Source organism: Macaca fascicularis, chromosome 3 (assembly GCF_037993035.2).
Source record: "Macaca fascicularis isolate 582-1 chromosome 3, T2T-MFA8v1.1".
NCBI classification, from domain to species: Eukaryota; Metazoa; Chordata; class Mammalia; order Primates; family Cercopithecidae; genus Macaca; species Macaca fascicularis.
Genome location: NC_088377.1, coordinates 64,214,739 through 64,228,986, shown reverse-complemented (window position 1 = coordinate 64,228,986; position 14,248 = coordinate 64,214,739).

The window sequence follows — 14,248 nt, the reverse complement described above, 5'->3', positions numbered from 1 at the left end:
TTCTTGTGGAATTGGCAAAGTGATATTTGAAAGCCCGTAGAGGGCTATGGTGAAAAAGGAAATATCCTCAGATGAAATCTGGAAGGAAGCTTTCTGAGAAACTGTTTAGTGTTCTGTGAATTCATCTCACAGAGTTACATCTGTATTTCGTTGATCTCTTTGCTAGCCTTATTTCTGTGGAATCTGAAAACAGATATTTCGGATCCCTTTGAAGACTATAGGGCCAAAGGAAATATCCTGCGATAACAAAGAGAAAGAAGCTTTCTGAGAAACTTCTTTGTGTTCTGTGAAATCATCTCACAGAGTTACAGCTTTCCCCTCAAGAAGCCTTTCGCTAAGACAGTTCTTGTGTAATTGGCAAAGTGATATTTGGAAGCCCATAGAGGGCTATGGTGAAAAAGGAAATATCCTCAGATGAAATGTGGAAAGAAGCTTTCTGAGAAACTGCTTAGTGTTCTGTGAATTCATCTCACAGAGTTACATCTGTATTTCGTGGATCTCTTTGCTAGCCTTATTTCTGTGGAATCTGAGAACAGATATTTCGGATCCCTTTGAAGACTATAGGGCCAAAGGAAATATCCTCCGATAACAAAGAGAAAGAAGCTTTCTGAGAATCTTCTTTGTGTTCTGTGAAATCATCTCACAGAGTTACAGCTTTCCCCTCAAGAAGCCTTTCGCTAAGACAGTTCTTGTGGAATTGGCAAAGTGATATTTGGAAGCCCATAGAGGGCTATGGTGAAAAAGGAAATATCCTCAGATGAAATCTGGAAAGAAGCTTTCTGAGAAACTGCTTAGTGTTCTGTGAATTCATCTCACAGAGTTACATCTGTATTTCGTGGATCTCTTTGCTAGCCTTATTTTTGTGGAATCTGAAAACAGATATTTCTGATCCCTTTGAAGACTATAGGGCCAAAGGAAATATCCTGCGATAACAAAGAGAAAGAAGCTTTCTGAGAAACTTCTTTCTGTTCTGTGAAATCATCTCACAGAGTTACAGCTTTCCCCTCAAGAAGCCTTTCGCTAAGACAGTTCTTGTGGAATTGGCAAAGTGATATTTGGAAGCCCATAGAGGGCTATGGTGAAAAAGGAAATATCCTCAGATGATATCTGGAAAGAAGCTTTCTGAGAAACTGCTTAGTGTTCTGTGAATTCATCTCACAGAGTTACATCTGTATTTCGTGGATCTCTTTGCTAGCCTTATTTCTGTGGAATCTGAGAACAGATATTTCGGATCCCTTTGAAGACGATAGGGCCAAAGGAAATATCCTGCGATAACAAAGAGAAAGAACCTTTCTGAGAAACTTCTTTGTGTTCTGTGAAATTATCTCACAGAGTTACAGCTTTCCCCTCAAGAAGCCTTTCGCTAAGACATTTCTTGTGGAAAAGGCAAAGTGATATTTGGAAGCCCATAGAGGGCTATGGTGAAAAAGGAAATATCCTCAGATGAAATCTGGAAAGAAGCTTTCTGAGAAACTGCTTAGTGTTCTGTTGATTCATCTCACACAGTTACATCTGTATTTCGTGGATCTCTTTGCTAGTCTTATTTCTGTGGAATCTGGGAACAGATATTTCGGATCCCTTTGAAGACTATAGGGCCAAAGGAAATATCCTGCGATAACAAAGAGAAAGAAGCTTTCTGAGAAACTTCTTTCTGTTCTGTGAAATCATCTCACAGAGTTACAGCTTTCCCCTCAAGAAGCCTTTCGCTAAGACAGTTCTTGTGGAATTGGCCAAGTGATATTTGGAAGCCCCTAGACGGCTATGGTGAAAAAGGAAATATCCTCAGATGAAATCTGGAAAGAAGCTTTCTGAGAAACTGCTTAGTGTTCCGTAAATTCATCTCACAGAGTTACATCTGTATTTCGTGGATCTCTTTGCTAGCCTTATTTCTGTGGAATCTGAGAACAGATATTTCGGATCCCTTTGAAGACTATAGGGCCAAAGGAAATATCCTGCGATGACAAAGAGAAAGAAGCTTTCTGAGAAACTTCTTTCTGTTCTGTGAAATCATCTCACAGAGTTACAGCTTTCCCCTCAAGAAGCCTTTCCCTAAGACAGTTCTTGTGGAATTGGCAAAGTGATATTTGGAAGCCCATAGAGGGCTATGGTGAAAAAGGAAATATCCTCAGATGAAATCTGGAAAGAAGCTTTCTGAGAAACTGCTTAGTGTTCTGTGAATTCATCTCACAGAGTTACATGTGTATTTCGTGGATCTCTTTGCTAGCCTTATTTCTGTGGAATCTGAGAAAAGATATTTCGGATCCCTATGAAGACTATAGGGCCAAAGGAAACATCCTCCGATAACAAAGAGAAAGAAGCTTTCTGAGAAACTTCTTTGTGTTCTGTGAAATCATCTCACAGAGTTACAGCTTTCCCCTCAAGAAGCCTTTCGCTAAGACAGTTCTTGTGGAATTGGCAAAGTGATATTTGGAAGCCCATAGAGGGCTATGGTGAAAAAGGAAATATCCTCAGATGAAATCTGGAAAGAAGCTTTCTGAGAAACTGCTGAGTGTTCTGTGAATTCATCTCACAGAGTTACATCTGTATTTCGTGGATCTCTTTGCTAGCCTTATTTTTGTGGAATCTGAAAACAGATATTTCTGATCCCTTTGAAGACTATAGGGCCAAAGGAAATATCCTGCGATAACAAAGAGAAAGAAGCTTTCTGAGAAACTTCTTTCTGTTCTGTGAAATCATCTCACAGAGTTACAGCTTTCCCCTCAAGAAGCCTTTCCGTAAGACAGTTCTTGTGAAATTGGCAAAGAGATATTTGGAAGCCCATAGAGGGCTATGGTGAAAAAGGAAATATCCTCAGATGAAATCTGGAAAGAAGCTTTCTGAGAAACTGCTTAGTGTTCTGTGAATTCATCTCACAGAGTTACATGTGTATTTCGTGGATCTCTTTGCTAGCCTTATTTCTGTGGAATCTGAGAAAAGATATTTCGGATCCCTATGACGACTATAGGGCCAAAGGAAACATCCTCCGATAACAAAGAGAAAGAAGCTTTCTGAGAAACTTCTTTGTGTTCTGTGAAATCATCTCACAGAGTTACAGCTTTCCCCTCAAGAAGCCTTGCGCTAAGACAGTTCTTGTGGAATTGGCAAAGTGATATTTGAAAGCCCGTAGAGGGCTATGGTGAAAAAGGAAATATCCTCAGATGAAATCTGGAAGGAAGCTTTCTGAGAAACTGCTTAGTGTTCTGTGAATTCATCTCACAGAGTTACATCTGTATTTCGTTGCTCTCTTTGCTAGCCTTATTTCTGTGGAATCTGAAAACAGATATTTCAGATCCCTTTGAAGACTATAGGGCCAAAGGAAACATCCTGCGATAACAAAGAGAAAGAAGCTTTCTGAGAAACTTCTTTGTGTTCTGTGAAATCATCTCACAGAGTTACAGCTTTCCCCTCAAGAAGCCTTTCGCTAAGACAGTTCTTGTGGAATTGGCAAAGTGATATTTGGAAGCCCATAGAGGGCTATGGTGAAAAAGGAAATATCCTCAGATGAAATCTGGAAAGAAGCTTTCTGAGAAACTGCTTAGTGTTCTGTGAATTCATCTCACAGAGTTACATCTGTATTTCGTGGATCTCTTTGCTAGCCTTATTTCTGTGGAATCTGAGAACAGATATTTCGGATCCCTTTGAAGACTATAGGGCCAAAGGAAATATCCTCCGATAACAAAGAGAAAGAAGCTTTCTGAGAAACTTCTTTGTGTTCTGTGAAATCATCTCACAGAGTTACAGCTTTCCCCTCAAGAAGCCTTTCGCTAAGACAGTTCTTGTGGAATTGGCAAAGTGATATTTGGAAGCCCATAGAGGGCTATGGTGAAAAAGGAAATATCCTCAGATGAAATCTGGAAAGAAGCTTTCTGAGAAACTGCTTAGTGTTCTGTGAATTCATCTCACAGAGTTACATCTGTATTTCGTGGATCTCTTTGCTAGCCTTATTTTTGTGGAATCTGAAAACAGATATTTCGGATCCCTTTGAAGACTATAGGGCCAAAGGAAATATCCTGCGATAACAAAGAGAAAGAAGCTTTCTGAGAAACTTCTTTCTGTTCTGTGAAATCATCTCACAGAGTTACAGCTTTCCCCTCAAGAAGCCTTTCGCTAAGACAGTTCTTGTGGAATTGGCAAAGTGATATTTGGAAGCCCATACAGGGCTATGGTGAAAAAGGAAATATCCTCAGATGAAATCTGGAAAGAAGCTTTCTGAGAAACTGCTTAGTGTTCTGTGAATTCATCTCACAGAGTTACATCTGTATTTCGTGGATCTCTTTGCTAGCCTTATTTCTGTGGAATCTGAGAACAGATATTTCGGATCCCTTTGAAGACGATAGGGCCAAAGGAAATATCCTCCGATAACAAAGAGAAAGAAGCTTTCTGAGAAACTTCTTTGTGTTCTGTGAAATCATCTCACAGAGTTACAGCTTTCCCCTCAAGAAGCCTTTCGCTAAGACAGTTCTTGTGGAATTGGCAAAGTGATATTTGGAAGCCCATAGAGGGCTACGGTGAAAAAGGAAATATCCTCAGATGAAATCTGGAAAGAAGCTTTCTGAGAAACTGCTTAGTGTTCTGTGAATTCCTCTCACAGAGTTACATCTGTATTTCGTGGATCTCTTTGCCAGCCTTATTTCTGTGGAATCTGAGAACAGATATTTCAGATCCCTTTGAAGACTATAGAGCCAAAGGAAATATCCTCCGATAACAAAGAGAAAGAAGCTTTCTGAGAAACATCTTTGTGTTCAGTGAAATCATCTCACAGAGTTACAGCTTTCCCCTCAAGAAGCCTTTCGCTAGGACAGTTCTTGTGTAATTGGCAAAGAGATATTTGGAAGCCCATAGAGGGCTATGGTGAAAAAGGAAATATCCTCAGATGAAATCTGGAAAGAAGCTTTCTGAGAAACTGCTTAGTGTTCTGTGAATTCATCTCACAGAGTTACATCTGTATTTCGTGGATCTCTTTGCTAGCCTTATTTCTGTGGAATCTGAGAACAAATATTTCGGATCCCTTTGAAGACTATAGGGCCAAAGGAAATATCCTGCGATAACAAAGAGAAAGAACCTTTCTGAGAAACTTTTTTGTGTTCTGTGAAATCATCTCACAGAGTTACAGCTTTCCCCTCAAGAAGCCTTTCGCTAAGACAGTTCTTGTGTAAAAGGCAAAGTGATATTTGGAAGCCCATAGAGGGCTATGGTGAAAAAGGAAATATCCTCAGATGAAATCTGGAAAGAAGCTTTCTGAGAAACTGCTTAGTGTTCTGTTAATTCATCTCACACAGTTACATCTGTATTTCGTGGATCTCTTTGCTAGTCTTATTTCTGTGGAATCTGGGAACAGATATTTCGGATCCCTTTGAAGACTATAGGGCCAAAGGAAATATCCTGTGATAACAAAGAGAAAGAAGCTTTCTGAGAAACTTCTTTCTGTTCTGTGAAATCATCTCACAGAGTTACAGCTTTCCCGTCAAGAAGCCTTTCGCTAAGACAGTTCTTGTGGATTGGCCAAGTGATATTTGGAAGCCCCTAGACGGCTATGGTGAAAAAGGAAATATCCTCAGATGAAATCTGGAAAGAAGCTTTCTGAGAAACTGCTTAGTGTTCTGTAAATTCATCTCACAGAGTTACATCTGTATTTCGTGGATCTCTTTGCTAGCCTTATTTCTGTGGAATCTGAGAACAGATATTTCGGATCCCTTTGAAGACTATAGGGCCAAAGGAAATATCCTGCGATGACAAAGAGAAAGAAGCTTTCTGAGAAACTTCTTTCTGTTCTGTGAAATCATCTCACAGAGTTACAGCTTTCCCCTCAAGAAGCCTTTCCCTAAGACAGTTCTTGTGGAATTGGCAAAGTTATATTTGGAAGCCCATAGAGGGCTATGGTGAAAAAGGAAATATCCTCAGATGAAATCTGGAAAGAAGCTTTCTGAGAAACTGCTTAGTGTTCTGTGAATTCATCTCACAGAGTTACATCTGTATTTCGTGGATCTCTTTGCTAGCCTTTTTTCTGTGGAATCTGAGAACAGATATTTCGGATCCCTTTGAAGACTATAGGTCCAAAGGAAATATCCTCCGATAACAAAGAGAAAGAAGCTTTCTGAGAAACTTCTTTGTGTTCTGTGAAATCATCTCACAGAGTTACAGCTTTCCCCTCAAGAAGCCTTTCCGTAAGACAGTTCTTGTGAAATTGGCAAAGAGATATTTGGAAGCCCATAGAGGGCTATGGTGAAAAAGGAAATATCCTCAGATGAAATCTGGAAAGAAGCTTTCTGAGAAACTGCTTAGTGTTCTGTGAATTCATCTCACAGAGTTACATGTGTATTTCGTGGATCTCTTTGCTAGCCTTATTTCTGTGGAATCTGAGAAAAGATATTTCGGATCCCTTTGACGACTATAGGGCCAAAGGAAACATCCTCCGAAAACAAAGAGAAAGAAGCTTTCTGAGAAACTACTTTGTGTTCTGTGAAATCATCTCACAGAGTTACAGCTTTCCCCTCAAGAAGCCTTGCGCTAAGACAGTTCTTGTGGAATTGGCAAAGTGATATTTGAAAGCCCGTAGAGGGCTATGGTGAAAAAGGAAATATCCTCAGATGAAATCTGGAAGGAAGCTTTCTGAGAAACTGTTTAGTGTTCTGTGAATTCATCTCACAGAGTTACATCTGTATTTCGTTGATCTCTTTGCTAGCCTTATTTCTGTGGAATCTGAAAACAGATATTTCGGATCCCTTTGAAGACTATAGGGCCAAAGGAAATATCCTGCGATAACAAAGAGAAAGAAGCTTTCTGAGAAACTTCTTTGTGTTCTGTGAAATCATCTCACAGAGTTACAGCTTTCCCCTCAAGAAGCCTTTCGCTAAGACAGTTCTTGTGTAATTGGCAAAGTGATATTTGGAAGCCCATAGAGGGCTATGGTGAAAAAGGAAATATCCTCAGATGAAATCTGGAAAGAAGCTTTCTGAGAAACTGCTTAGTGTTCTGTGAATTCATCTCACAGAGTTACATCTGTATTTCGTGGATCTCCTTGCTAGCCTTATTTCTGTGGAATCTGAGAACAGATATTTCGGATCCCTTTGAAGACTATAGGGCCAAAGGAAATATCCTCCGATAACAAAGAGAAAGAAGCTTTCTGAGAAACTTCTTTGTGTTCTGTGAAATCATCTCACAGAGTTACAGCTTTCCCCTCAAGAAGCCTTTCGCTAAGACAGTTCTTGTGGAATTGGCAAAGTGATATTTGGAAGCCCATAGAGGGCTATGGTGAAAAAGGAAATATCCTCAGATGAAATCTGGAAAGAAGCTTTCTGAGAAACTGCTTAGTGTTCTGTGAATTCATCTCACAGAGTTACATCTGTATTTCGTGGATCTCTTTGCTAGCCTTATTTTTGTGGAATCTGAAAACAGATATTTCTGATCCCTTTGAAGACTATAGGGCCAAAGGAAATATCCTGCGATAACAAAGAGAAAGAAGCTTTCTGAGAAACTTCTTTCTGTTCTGTGAAATCATCTCACAGAGTTACAGCTTTCCCCTCAAGAAGCCTTTCGCTAAGACAGTTCTTGTGGAATTGGCAAAGTGATATTTGGAAGCCCATAGAGGGCTATGGTGAAAAAGGAAATATCCTCAGATGATATCTGGAAAGAAGCTTTCTGAGAAACTGCTTAGTGTTCTGTGAATTCATCTCACAGAGTTACATCTGTATTTCGTGGATCTCTTTGCTAGCCTTATTTCTGTGGAATCTGAGAACAGATATTTCGGATCCCTTTGAAGACGATAGGGCCAAAGGAAATATCCTGCGATAACAAAGAGAAAGAACCTTTCTGAGAAACTTCTTTGTGTTCTGTGAAATTATCTCACAGAGTTACAGCTTTCCCCTCAAGAAGCCTTTCGCTAAGACATTTCTTGTGGAAAAGGCAAAGTGATATTTGGAAGCCCATAGAGGGCTATGGTGAAAAAGGAAATATCCTCAGATGAAATCTGGAAAGAAGCTTTCTGAGAAACTGCTTAGTGTTCTGTTGATTCATCTCACACAGTTACATCTGTATTTCGTGGATCTCTTTGCTAGTCTTATTTCTGTGGAATCTGGGAACAGATATTTCGGATCCCTTTGAAGACTATAGGGCCAAAGGAAATATCCTGCGATAACAAAGAGAAAGAAGCTTTCTGAGAAACTTCTTTCTGTTCTGTGAAATCATCTCACAGAGTTACAGCTTTCCCCTCAAGAAGCCTTTCGCTAAGACAGTTCTTGTGGAATTGGCCAAGTGATATTTGGAAGCCCCTAGACGGCTATGGTGAAAAAGGAAATATCCTCAGATGAAATCTGGAAAGAAGCTTTCTGAGAAACTGCTTAGTGTTCCGTAAATTCATCTCACAGAGTTACATCTGTATTTCGTGGATCTCTTTGCTAGCCTTATTTCTGTGGAATCTGAGAACAGATATTTCGGATCCCTTTGAAGACTATAGGGCCAAAGGAAATATCCTGCGATGACAAAGAGAAAGAAGCTTTCTGAGAAACTTCTTTCTGTTCTGTGAAATCATCTCACAGAGTTACAGCTTTCCCCTCAAGAAGCCTTTCCCTAAGACAGTTCTTGTGGAATTGGCAAAGTGATATTTGGAAGCCCATAGAGGGCTATGGTGAAAAAGGAAATATCCTCAGATGAAATCTGGAAAGAAGCTTTCTGAGAAACTGCTTAGTGTTCTGTGAATTCATCTCACAGAGTTACATGTGTATTTCGTGGATCTCTTTGCTAGCCTTATTTCTGTGGAATCTGAGAAAAGATATTTCGGATCCCTATGAAGACTATAGGGCCAAAGGAAACATCCTCCGATAACAAAGAGAAAGAAGCTTTCTGAGAAACTTCTTTGTGTTCTGTGAAATCATCTCACAGAGTTACAGCTTTCCCCTCAAGAAGCCTTTCGCTAAGACAGTTCTTGTGGAATTGGCAAAGTGATATTTGGAAGCCCATAGAGGGCTATGGTGAAAAAGGAAATATCCTCAGATGAAATCTGGAAAGAAGCTTTCTGAGAAACTGCTTAGTGTTCTGTGAATTCATCTCACAGAGTTACATCTGTATTTCGTGGATCTCTTTGCTAGCCTTATTTTTGTGGAATCTGAGAACAGATATTTCGGATCCCTTTGAAGACTATAGGGCCAAAGGAAATATCCTGCGATAACAAAGAGAAAGAAGCTTTCTGAGAAACTTCTTTCTGTTCTGTGAAATCATCTCACAGAGTTACAGCTTTCCCCTCAAGAAGCCTTTCGCTAAGACAGTTCTTGTGGAATTGGCAAAGTGATATTTGGAAGCCCATAGAGGGCTATGGTGAAAAAGGAAATATCCTCAGATGATATCTGGAAAGAAGCTTTCTGAGAAACTGCTTAGTGTTCTGTGAATTCATCTCACAGAGTTACATCTGTATTTCGTGGATCTCTTTGCTAGCCTTATTTCTGTGGAATCTGAGAACAGATATTTCGGATCCCTTTGAAGACGATAGGGCCAAAGGAAATATCCTGCGATAACAAAGAGAAAGAACCTTTCTGAGAAACTTCTTTGTGTTCTGTGAAATTATCTCACAGAGTTACAGCTTTCCCCTCAAGAAGCCTTTCGCTAAGACATTTCTTGTGGAAAAGGCAAAGTGATATTTGGAAGCCCATAGAGGGCTATGGTGAAAAAGGAAATATCCTCAGATGAAATCTGGAAAGAAGCTTTCTGAGAAACTGCTTAGTGTTCTGTTAATTCATCTCACACAGTTACATCTGTATTTCGTGGATCTCTTTGCTAGTCTTATTTCTGTGGAATCTGGGAACAGATATTTCGGATCCCTTTGAAGACTATAGGGCCAAAGGAAATATCCTGCGATAACAAAGAGAAAGAAGCTTTCTGAGAAACTTCTTTCTGTTCTGTGAAATCATCTCACAGAGTTACAGCTTTCCCCTCAAGAAGCCTTTCGCTAAGACAGTTCTTGTGGAATTGGCCAAGTGATATTTGGAAGCCCCTAGACGGCTATGGTGAAAAAGGAAATATCCTCAGATGAAATCTGGAAAGAAGCTTTCTGAGAAACTGCTTAGTGTTCCGTAAATTCAACTCACAGAGTTACATCTGTATTTCGTGGATCTCTTTGCTAGCCTTATTTCTGTGGAATCTGAGAACAGATATGTCGGATCCCTTTGAAGACTATAGGGCCAAAGGAAATATCCTGCGATGACAAAGAGAAAGAAGCTTTCTGAGAAACTTCTTTCTGTTCTGTGAAATCATCTCACAGAGTTACAGCTTTCCCCTCAAGAAGCCTTTCCCTAAGACAGTTCTTGTAGAATTGGCAAAGTGATATTTGGAAGCCCATAGAGGGCTATGGTGAAAAAGGAAATATCCTCAGATGAAATCTGGAAAGAAGCTTTCTGAGAAACTGCTTAGTGTTCTGTGAATTCATCTCACAGAGTTACATCTGTATTTCGTGGATCTCTTTGCTAGCCTTATTTCTGTGGAATCTGAGAAAAGATATTTCGGATCCCTATGACGACTATAGGGCCAAAGGAAACATCCTCCGATAACAAAGAGAAAGAAGCTTTCTGAGAAACTTCTTTGTGTTCTGTGAAATCATCTCACAGAGTTACAGCTTTCCCCTCAAGAAGCCTTTCGCTAAGACAGTTCTTGTGGAATTGGCAAAGTGATATTTGAAAGCCCATAGAGGGCTATGGTGAAAAAGGAAATATCCTCAGATGAAATCTGGAAGGAAGCTTTCTGAGAAACTGCTTAGTGTTCTGTGAATTCATCTCACAGAGTTACATCTGTATTTCGTTGATCTCTTTGCTAGCCTTATTTCTGTGGAATCTGAAAACAGATATTTCGGATCCCTTTGAAGACTATAGGGCCAAAGGAAATATCCTGCGATAACAAAGAGAAAGAAGCTTTCTGAGAAACTTCTTTGTGTTCTGTGAAATCATCTCACAGAGTTACAGCTTTCCCCTCAAGAAGCCTTTCGCTAAGGCAGTTCTTGTGGAATTGGCAAAGTGATATTTGGAAGCCCATAGAGGGCTATGGTGAAAAAGGAAATATCCTCAGATGAAATCTGGAAAGAAGCTTTCTGAGAAACTGCTTAGTGTTCTGTGAATTCATCTCACAGAGTTACATCTGTATTTCGTGGATCTCTTTGCTAGCCTTATTTCTGTGGAATCTGAGAACAGATATTTCGGATCCCTTTGAAGACTATAGGGCCAAAGGAAATATCCTCCGATAACAAAGAGAAAGAAGCTTTCTGAGAAACTTCTTTGTGTTCTGTGAAATCATCTCACAGAGTTACAGCTTTCCCCTCAAGAAGCCTTTAACTAAGGCAGTTCTTGTGGAATTGGCAAAGTGATATTTGGAAGCCCATAGAGGGCTATGGTGAAAAAGGAAATATCCTCAGATGAAATCTGGAAAGAAGCTTTCTGAGAAACTGCTTAGTGTTCTGTGAATTCATCTCACAGAGTTACATCTGTATTTCGTGGATCTCTTTGCTAGCCTTATTTTTGTGGAATCTGAAAACAGATATTTCGGATCCCTTTGAAGAGTATAGGGCCAAAGGAAATATCCTGCGATAACAAAGAGAAAGAAGCTTTCTGAGAAACTTCTTTCTGTTCTGTGAAATCATCTCACAGATTTACAGCTTTCCCCTCAAGAAGCCTTTCGCTAGGACAGTTCTTGTGTAATTGGCAAAGAGATATTTGGAAGCCCATAGAGGGCTATGGTGAAAAAGGAAATATCCTCAGATGAAATCTGGAAAGAAGCTTTCTGAGAAACTGCTTAGTGTTCTGGAATTCATCTCACAGAGTTACATCTGCATTTCGTGGATCTCTTTGCTAGCCTTATTTCTGTGGAATCTGAAAACAGATATTTCGGATCCCTTTGAAGACTATAGGGCCAAAGGAAATATCCTGCGATAACAAAGAGAAAGAAGCTTTCTGAGAAACTTCTTTCTGTTCTGTGAAATCATCTCACAGAGTTACAGCTTTCCCCTCAAGAAGCCTTTCGCTAAGACAGTTCTTGTGGAATTGGCCAAGTGATATTTGGAAGCCCCTAGACGGCTATGGTGAAAAAGGAAATATCCTCAGATGAAATCTGGAAAGAAGCTTTCTGAGAAACTGCTTAGTGTTCTGTAAATTCATCTCACAGAGTTACATCTGTATTTCGTGGATCTCTTTGCTAGCCTTATTTCTGTGGAATCTGAGAACAGATATTTCGGATCCCTTTGAAGACTATAGGGCCAAAGGAAATATCCTCCGATAACAAAGAGAAAGAAGCTTTCTGAGAAACTTCTTTGTGTTCTGTGAAATCATCTCACAGAGTTACAGCTTTCCCCTCAAGAAGCCTTTCGCTAAGACAGTTCTTGTGGAATTGGCAAAGTGATATTTGGAAGCCCATAGAGGGCTATGGTGAAAAAGGAAATATCCTCAGATGAAATCTGGAAAGAAGCTTTCTGAGAAACTGCTTAGTGTTCTGTGAATTCATCTCACAGAGTTACATCTGTATTTCGTGGATCTCTTTGCTAGCCTTATTTTTGTGGAATTTGAAAACAGATATTTCGGATCCCTTTGAAGACTATAGGGCCAAAGGAAATATCCTGCGATAACAAAGAGAAAGAAGCTTTCTGAGAAACTTCTTTCTGTTCTGTGAAATCATCTCACAGAGTTACAGCTTTCCCCTCAAGAAGCCTTTCGCTAAGACAGTTCTTGTGGAATTGGCAAAGTGATATTTGGAAGCCCATAGAGGGCTATGGTGAAAAAGGAAATATCCTCAGATGATATCTGGAAAGAAGCTTTCTGAGAAACTGCTTAGTGTTCTGTGAATTCATCTCACAGAGTTACATCTGTATTTCGTGGATCTCTTTGCTAGCCTTATTTCTGTGGAATCTGAGAATAGATATTTCGGATCCCTTTGAAGACGATAGGGCCAAAGGAAATATCCTGCGATAACAAAGAGAAAGAACCTTTCTGAGAAACTTCTTTGTGTTCTGTGAAATTATCTCACAGAGTTACAGCTTTCCCCTCAAGAAGCCTTTCGCTAAGACAGTTCTTGTGGAAAAGGCAAAGTGATATTTGGAAGCCCATAGAGGGCTATGGTGAAAAAGGAAATATCCTCAGATGAAATCTGGAAAGAAGCTTTCTGAGAAACTGCTTAGTGTTCTGTTAATTCATCTCACACAGTTACATCTGTATTTCGTGGATCTCTTTGCTAGTCTTATTTCTGTGGAATCTGGGAACAGATATTTCGGATCCCTTTGAAGACTATAGGGCCAAAGGAAATATCCTGCGATAACAAAGAGAAAGAAGCTTTCTGAGAAACTTCTTTCTGTTCTGTGAAATCATCTCACAGAGTTACAGCTTTCCCCTCAAGAAGCCTTTCGCTAAGACAGTTCTTGTGGAATTGGCCAAGTGATATTTGGAAGCCCCTAGACGGCTATGGTGAAAAAGGAAATATCCTCAGATGAAATCTGGAAAGAAGCTTTCTGAGAAACTGCTTAGTGTTCTGTAAATTCATCTCACAGAGTTACATCTGTATTTCCTGGATCTCTTTGCTAGCCTTATTTCTGTGGAATCTGAGAACAGATATTTCGGATCCCTTTGAAGACTATAGGGCCAAAGGAAATATCCTGCGATGACAAAGAGAAAGAAGCTTTCTGAGAAACTTCTTTCTGTTTTGTGAAATCATCTCACAGAGTTACAGCTTTCCCCTCAAGAAGCCTTTCCCTAAGACAGTTCTTGTGGAAAAGGCAAAGTGATATTTGGAAGCCCATAGAGGGCTATGGTGAAAAAGGAAATATCCTCAGATGAAATCTGGAAAGAAGCTTTCTGAGAAACTGCTTACTGTTCTGTTAATTCATCTCACACAGTTACATCTGTATTTCGTGGATCTCTTTGCTAGTCTTATTTCTGTGGAATCTGGGAACAGATATTTCGGATCCCTTTGAAGACTATAGGGCCAAAGGAAATATCCTGCGATAACAAAGAGAAAGAAGCTTTCTGAGAAACTTCTTTCTGTTCTGTGAAATCATCTCACAGAGTTACAGCTTTCCCCTCAAGAAGCCTTTCGCTAAGACAGTTCTTGTGGAATTGGCCAAGTGATATTTGGAAGCCCCTAGACGGCTATGGTGAAAAAGGAAATATCCTCAGATGAAATCTGGAAAGAAGCTTTCTGAGAAACTTTTTTGTGTTCTGTGAAATCATCTCACAGATTTACAGCTTTCCCCTCAATAAGCCTTTAACTAAGACAGTTCTTGTGAAATTGG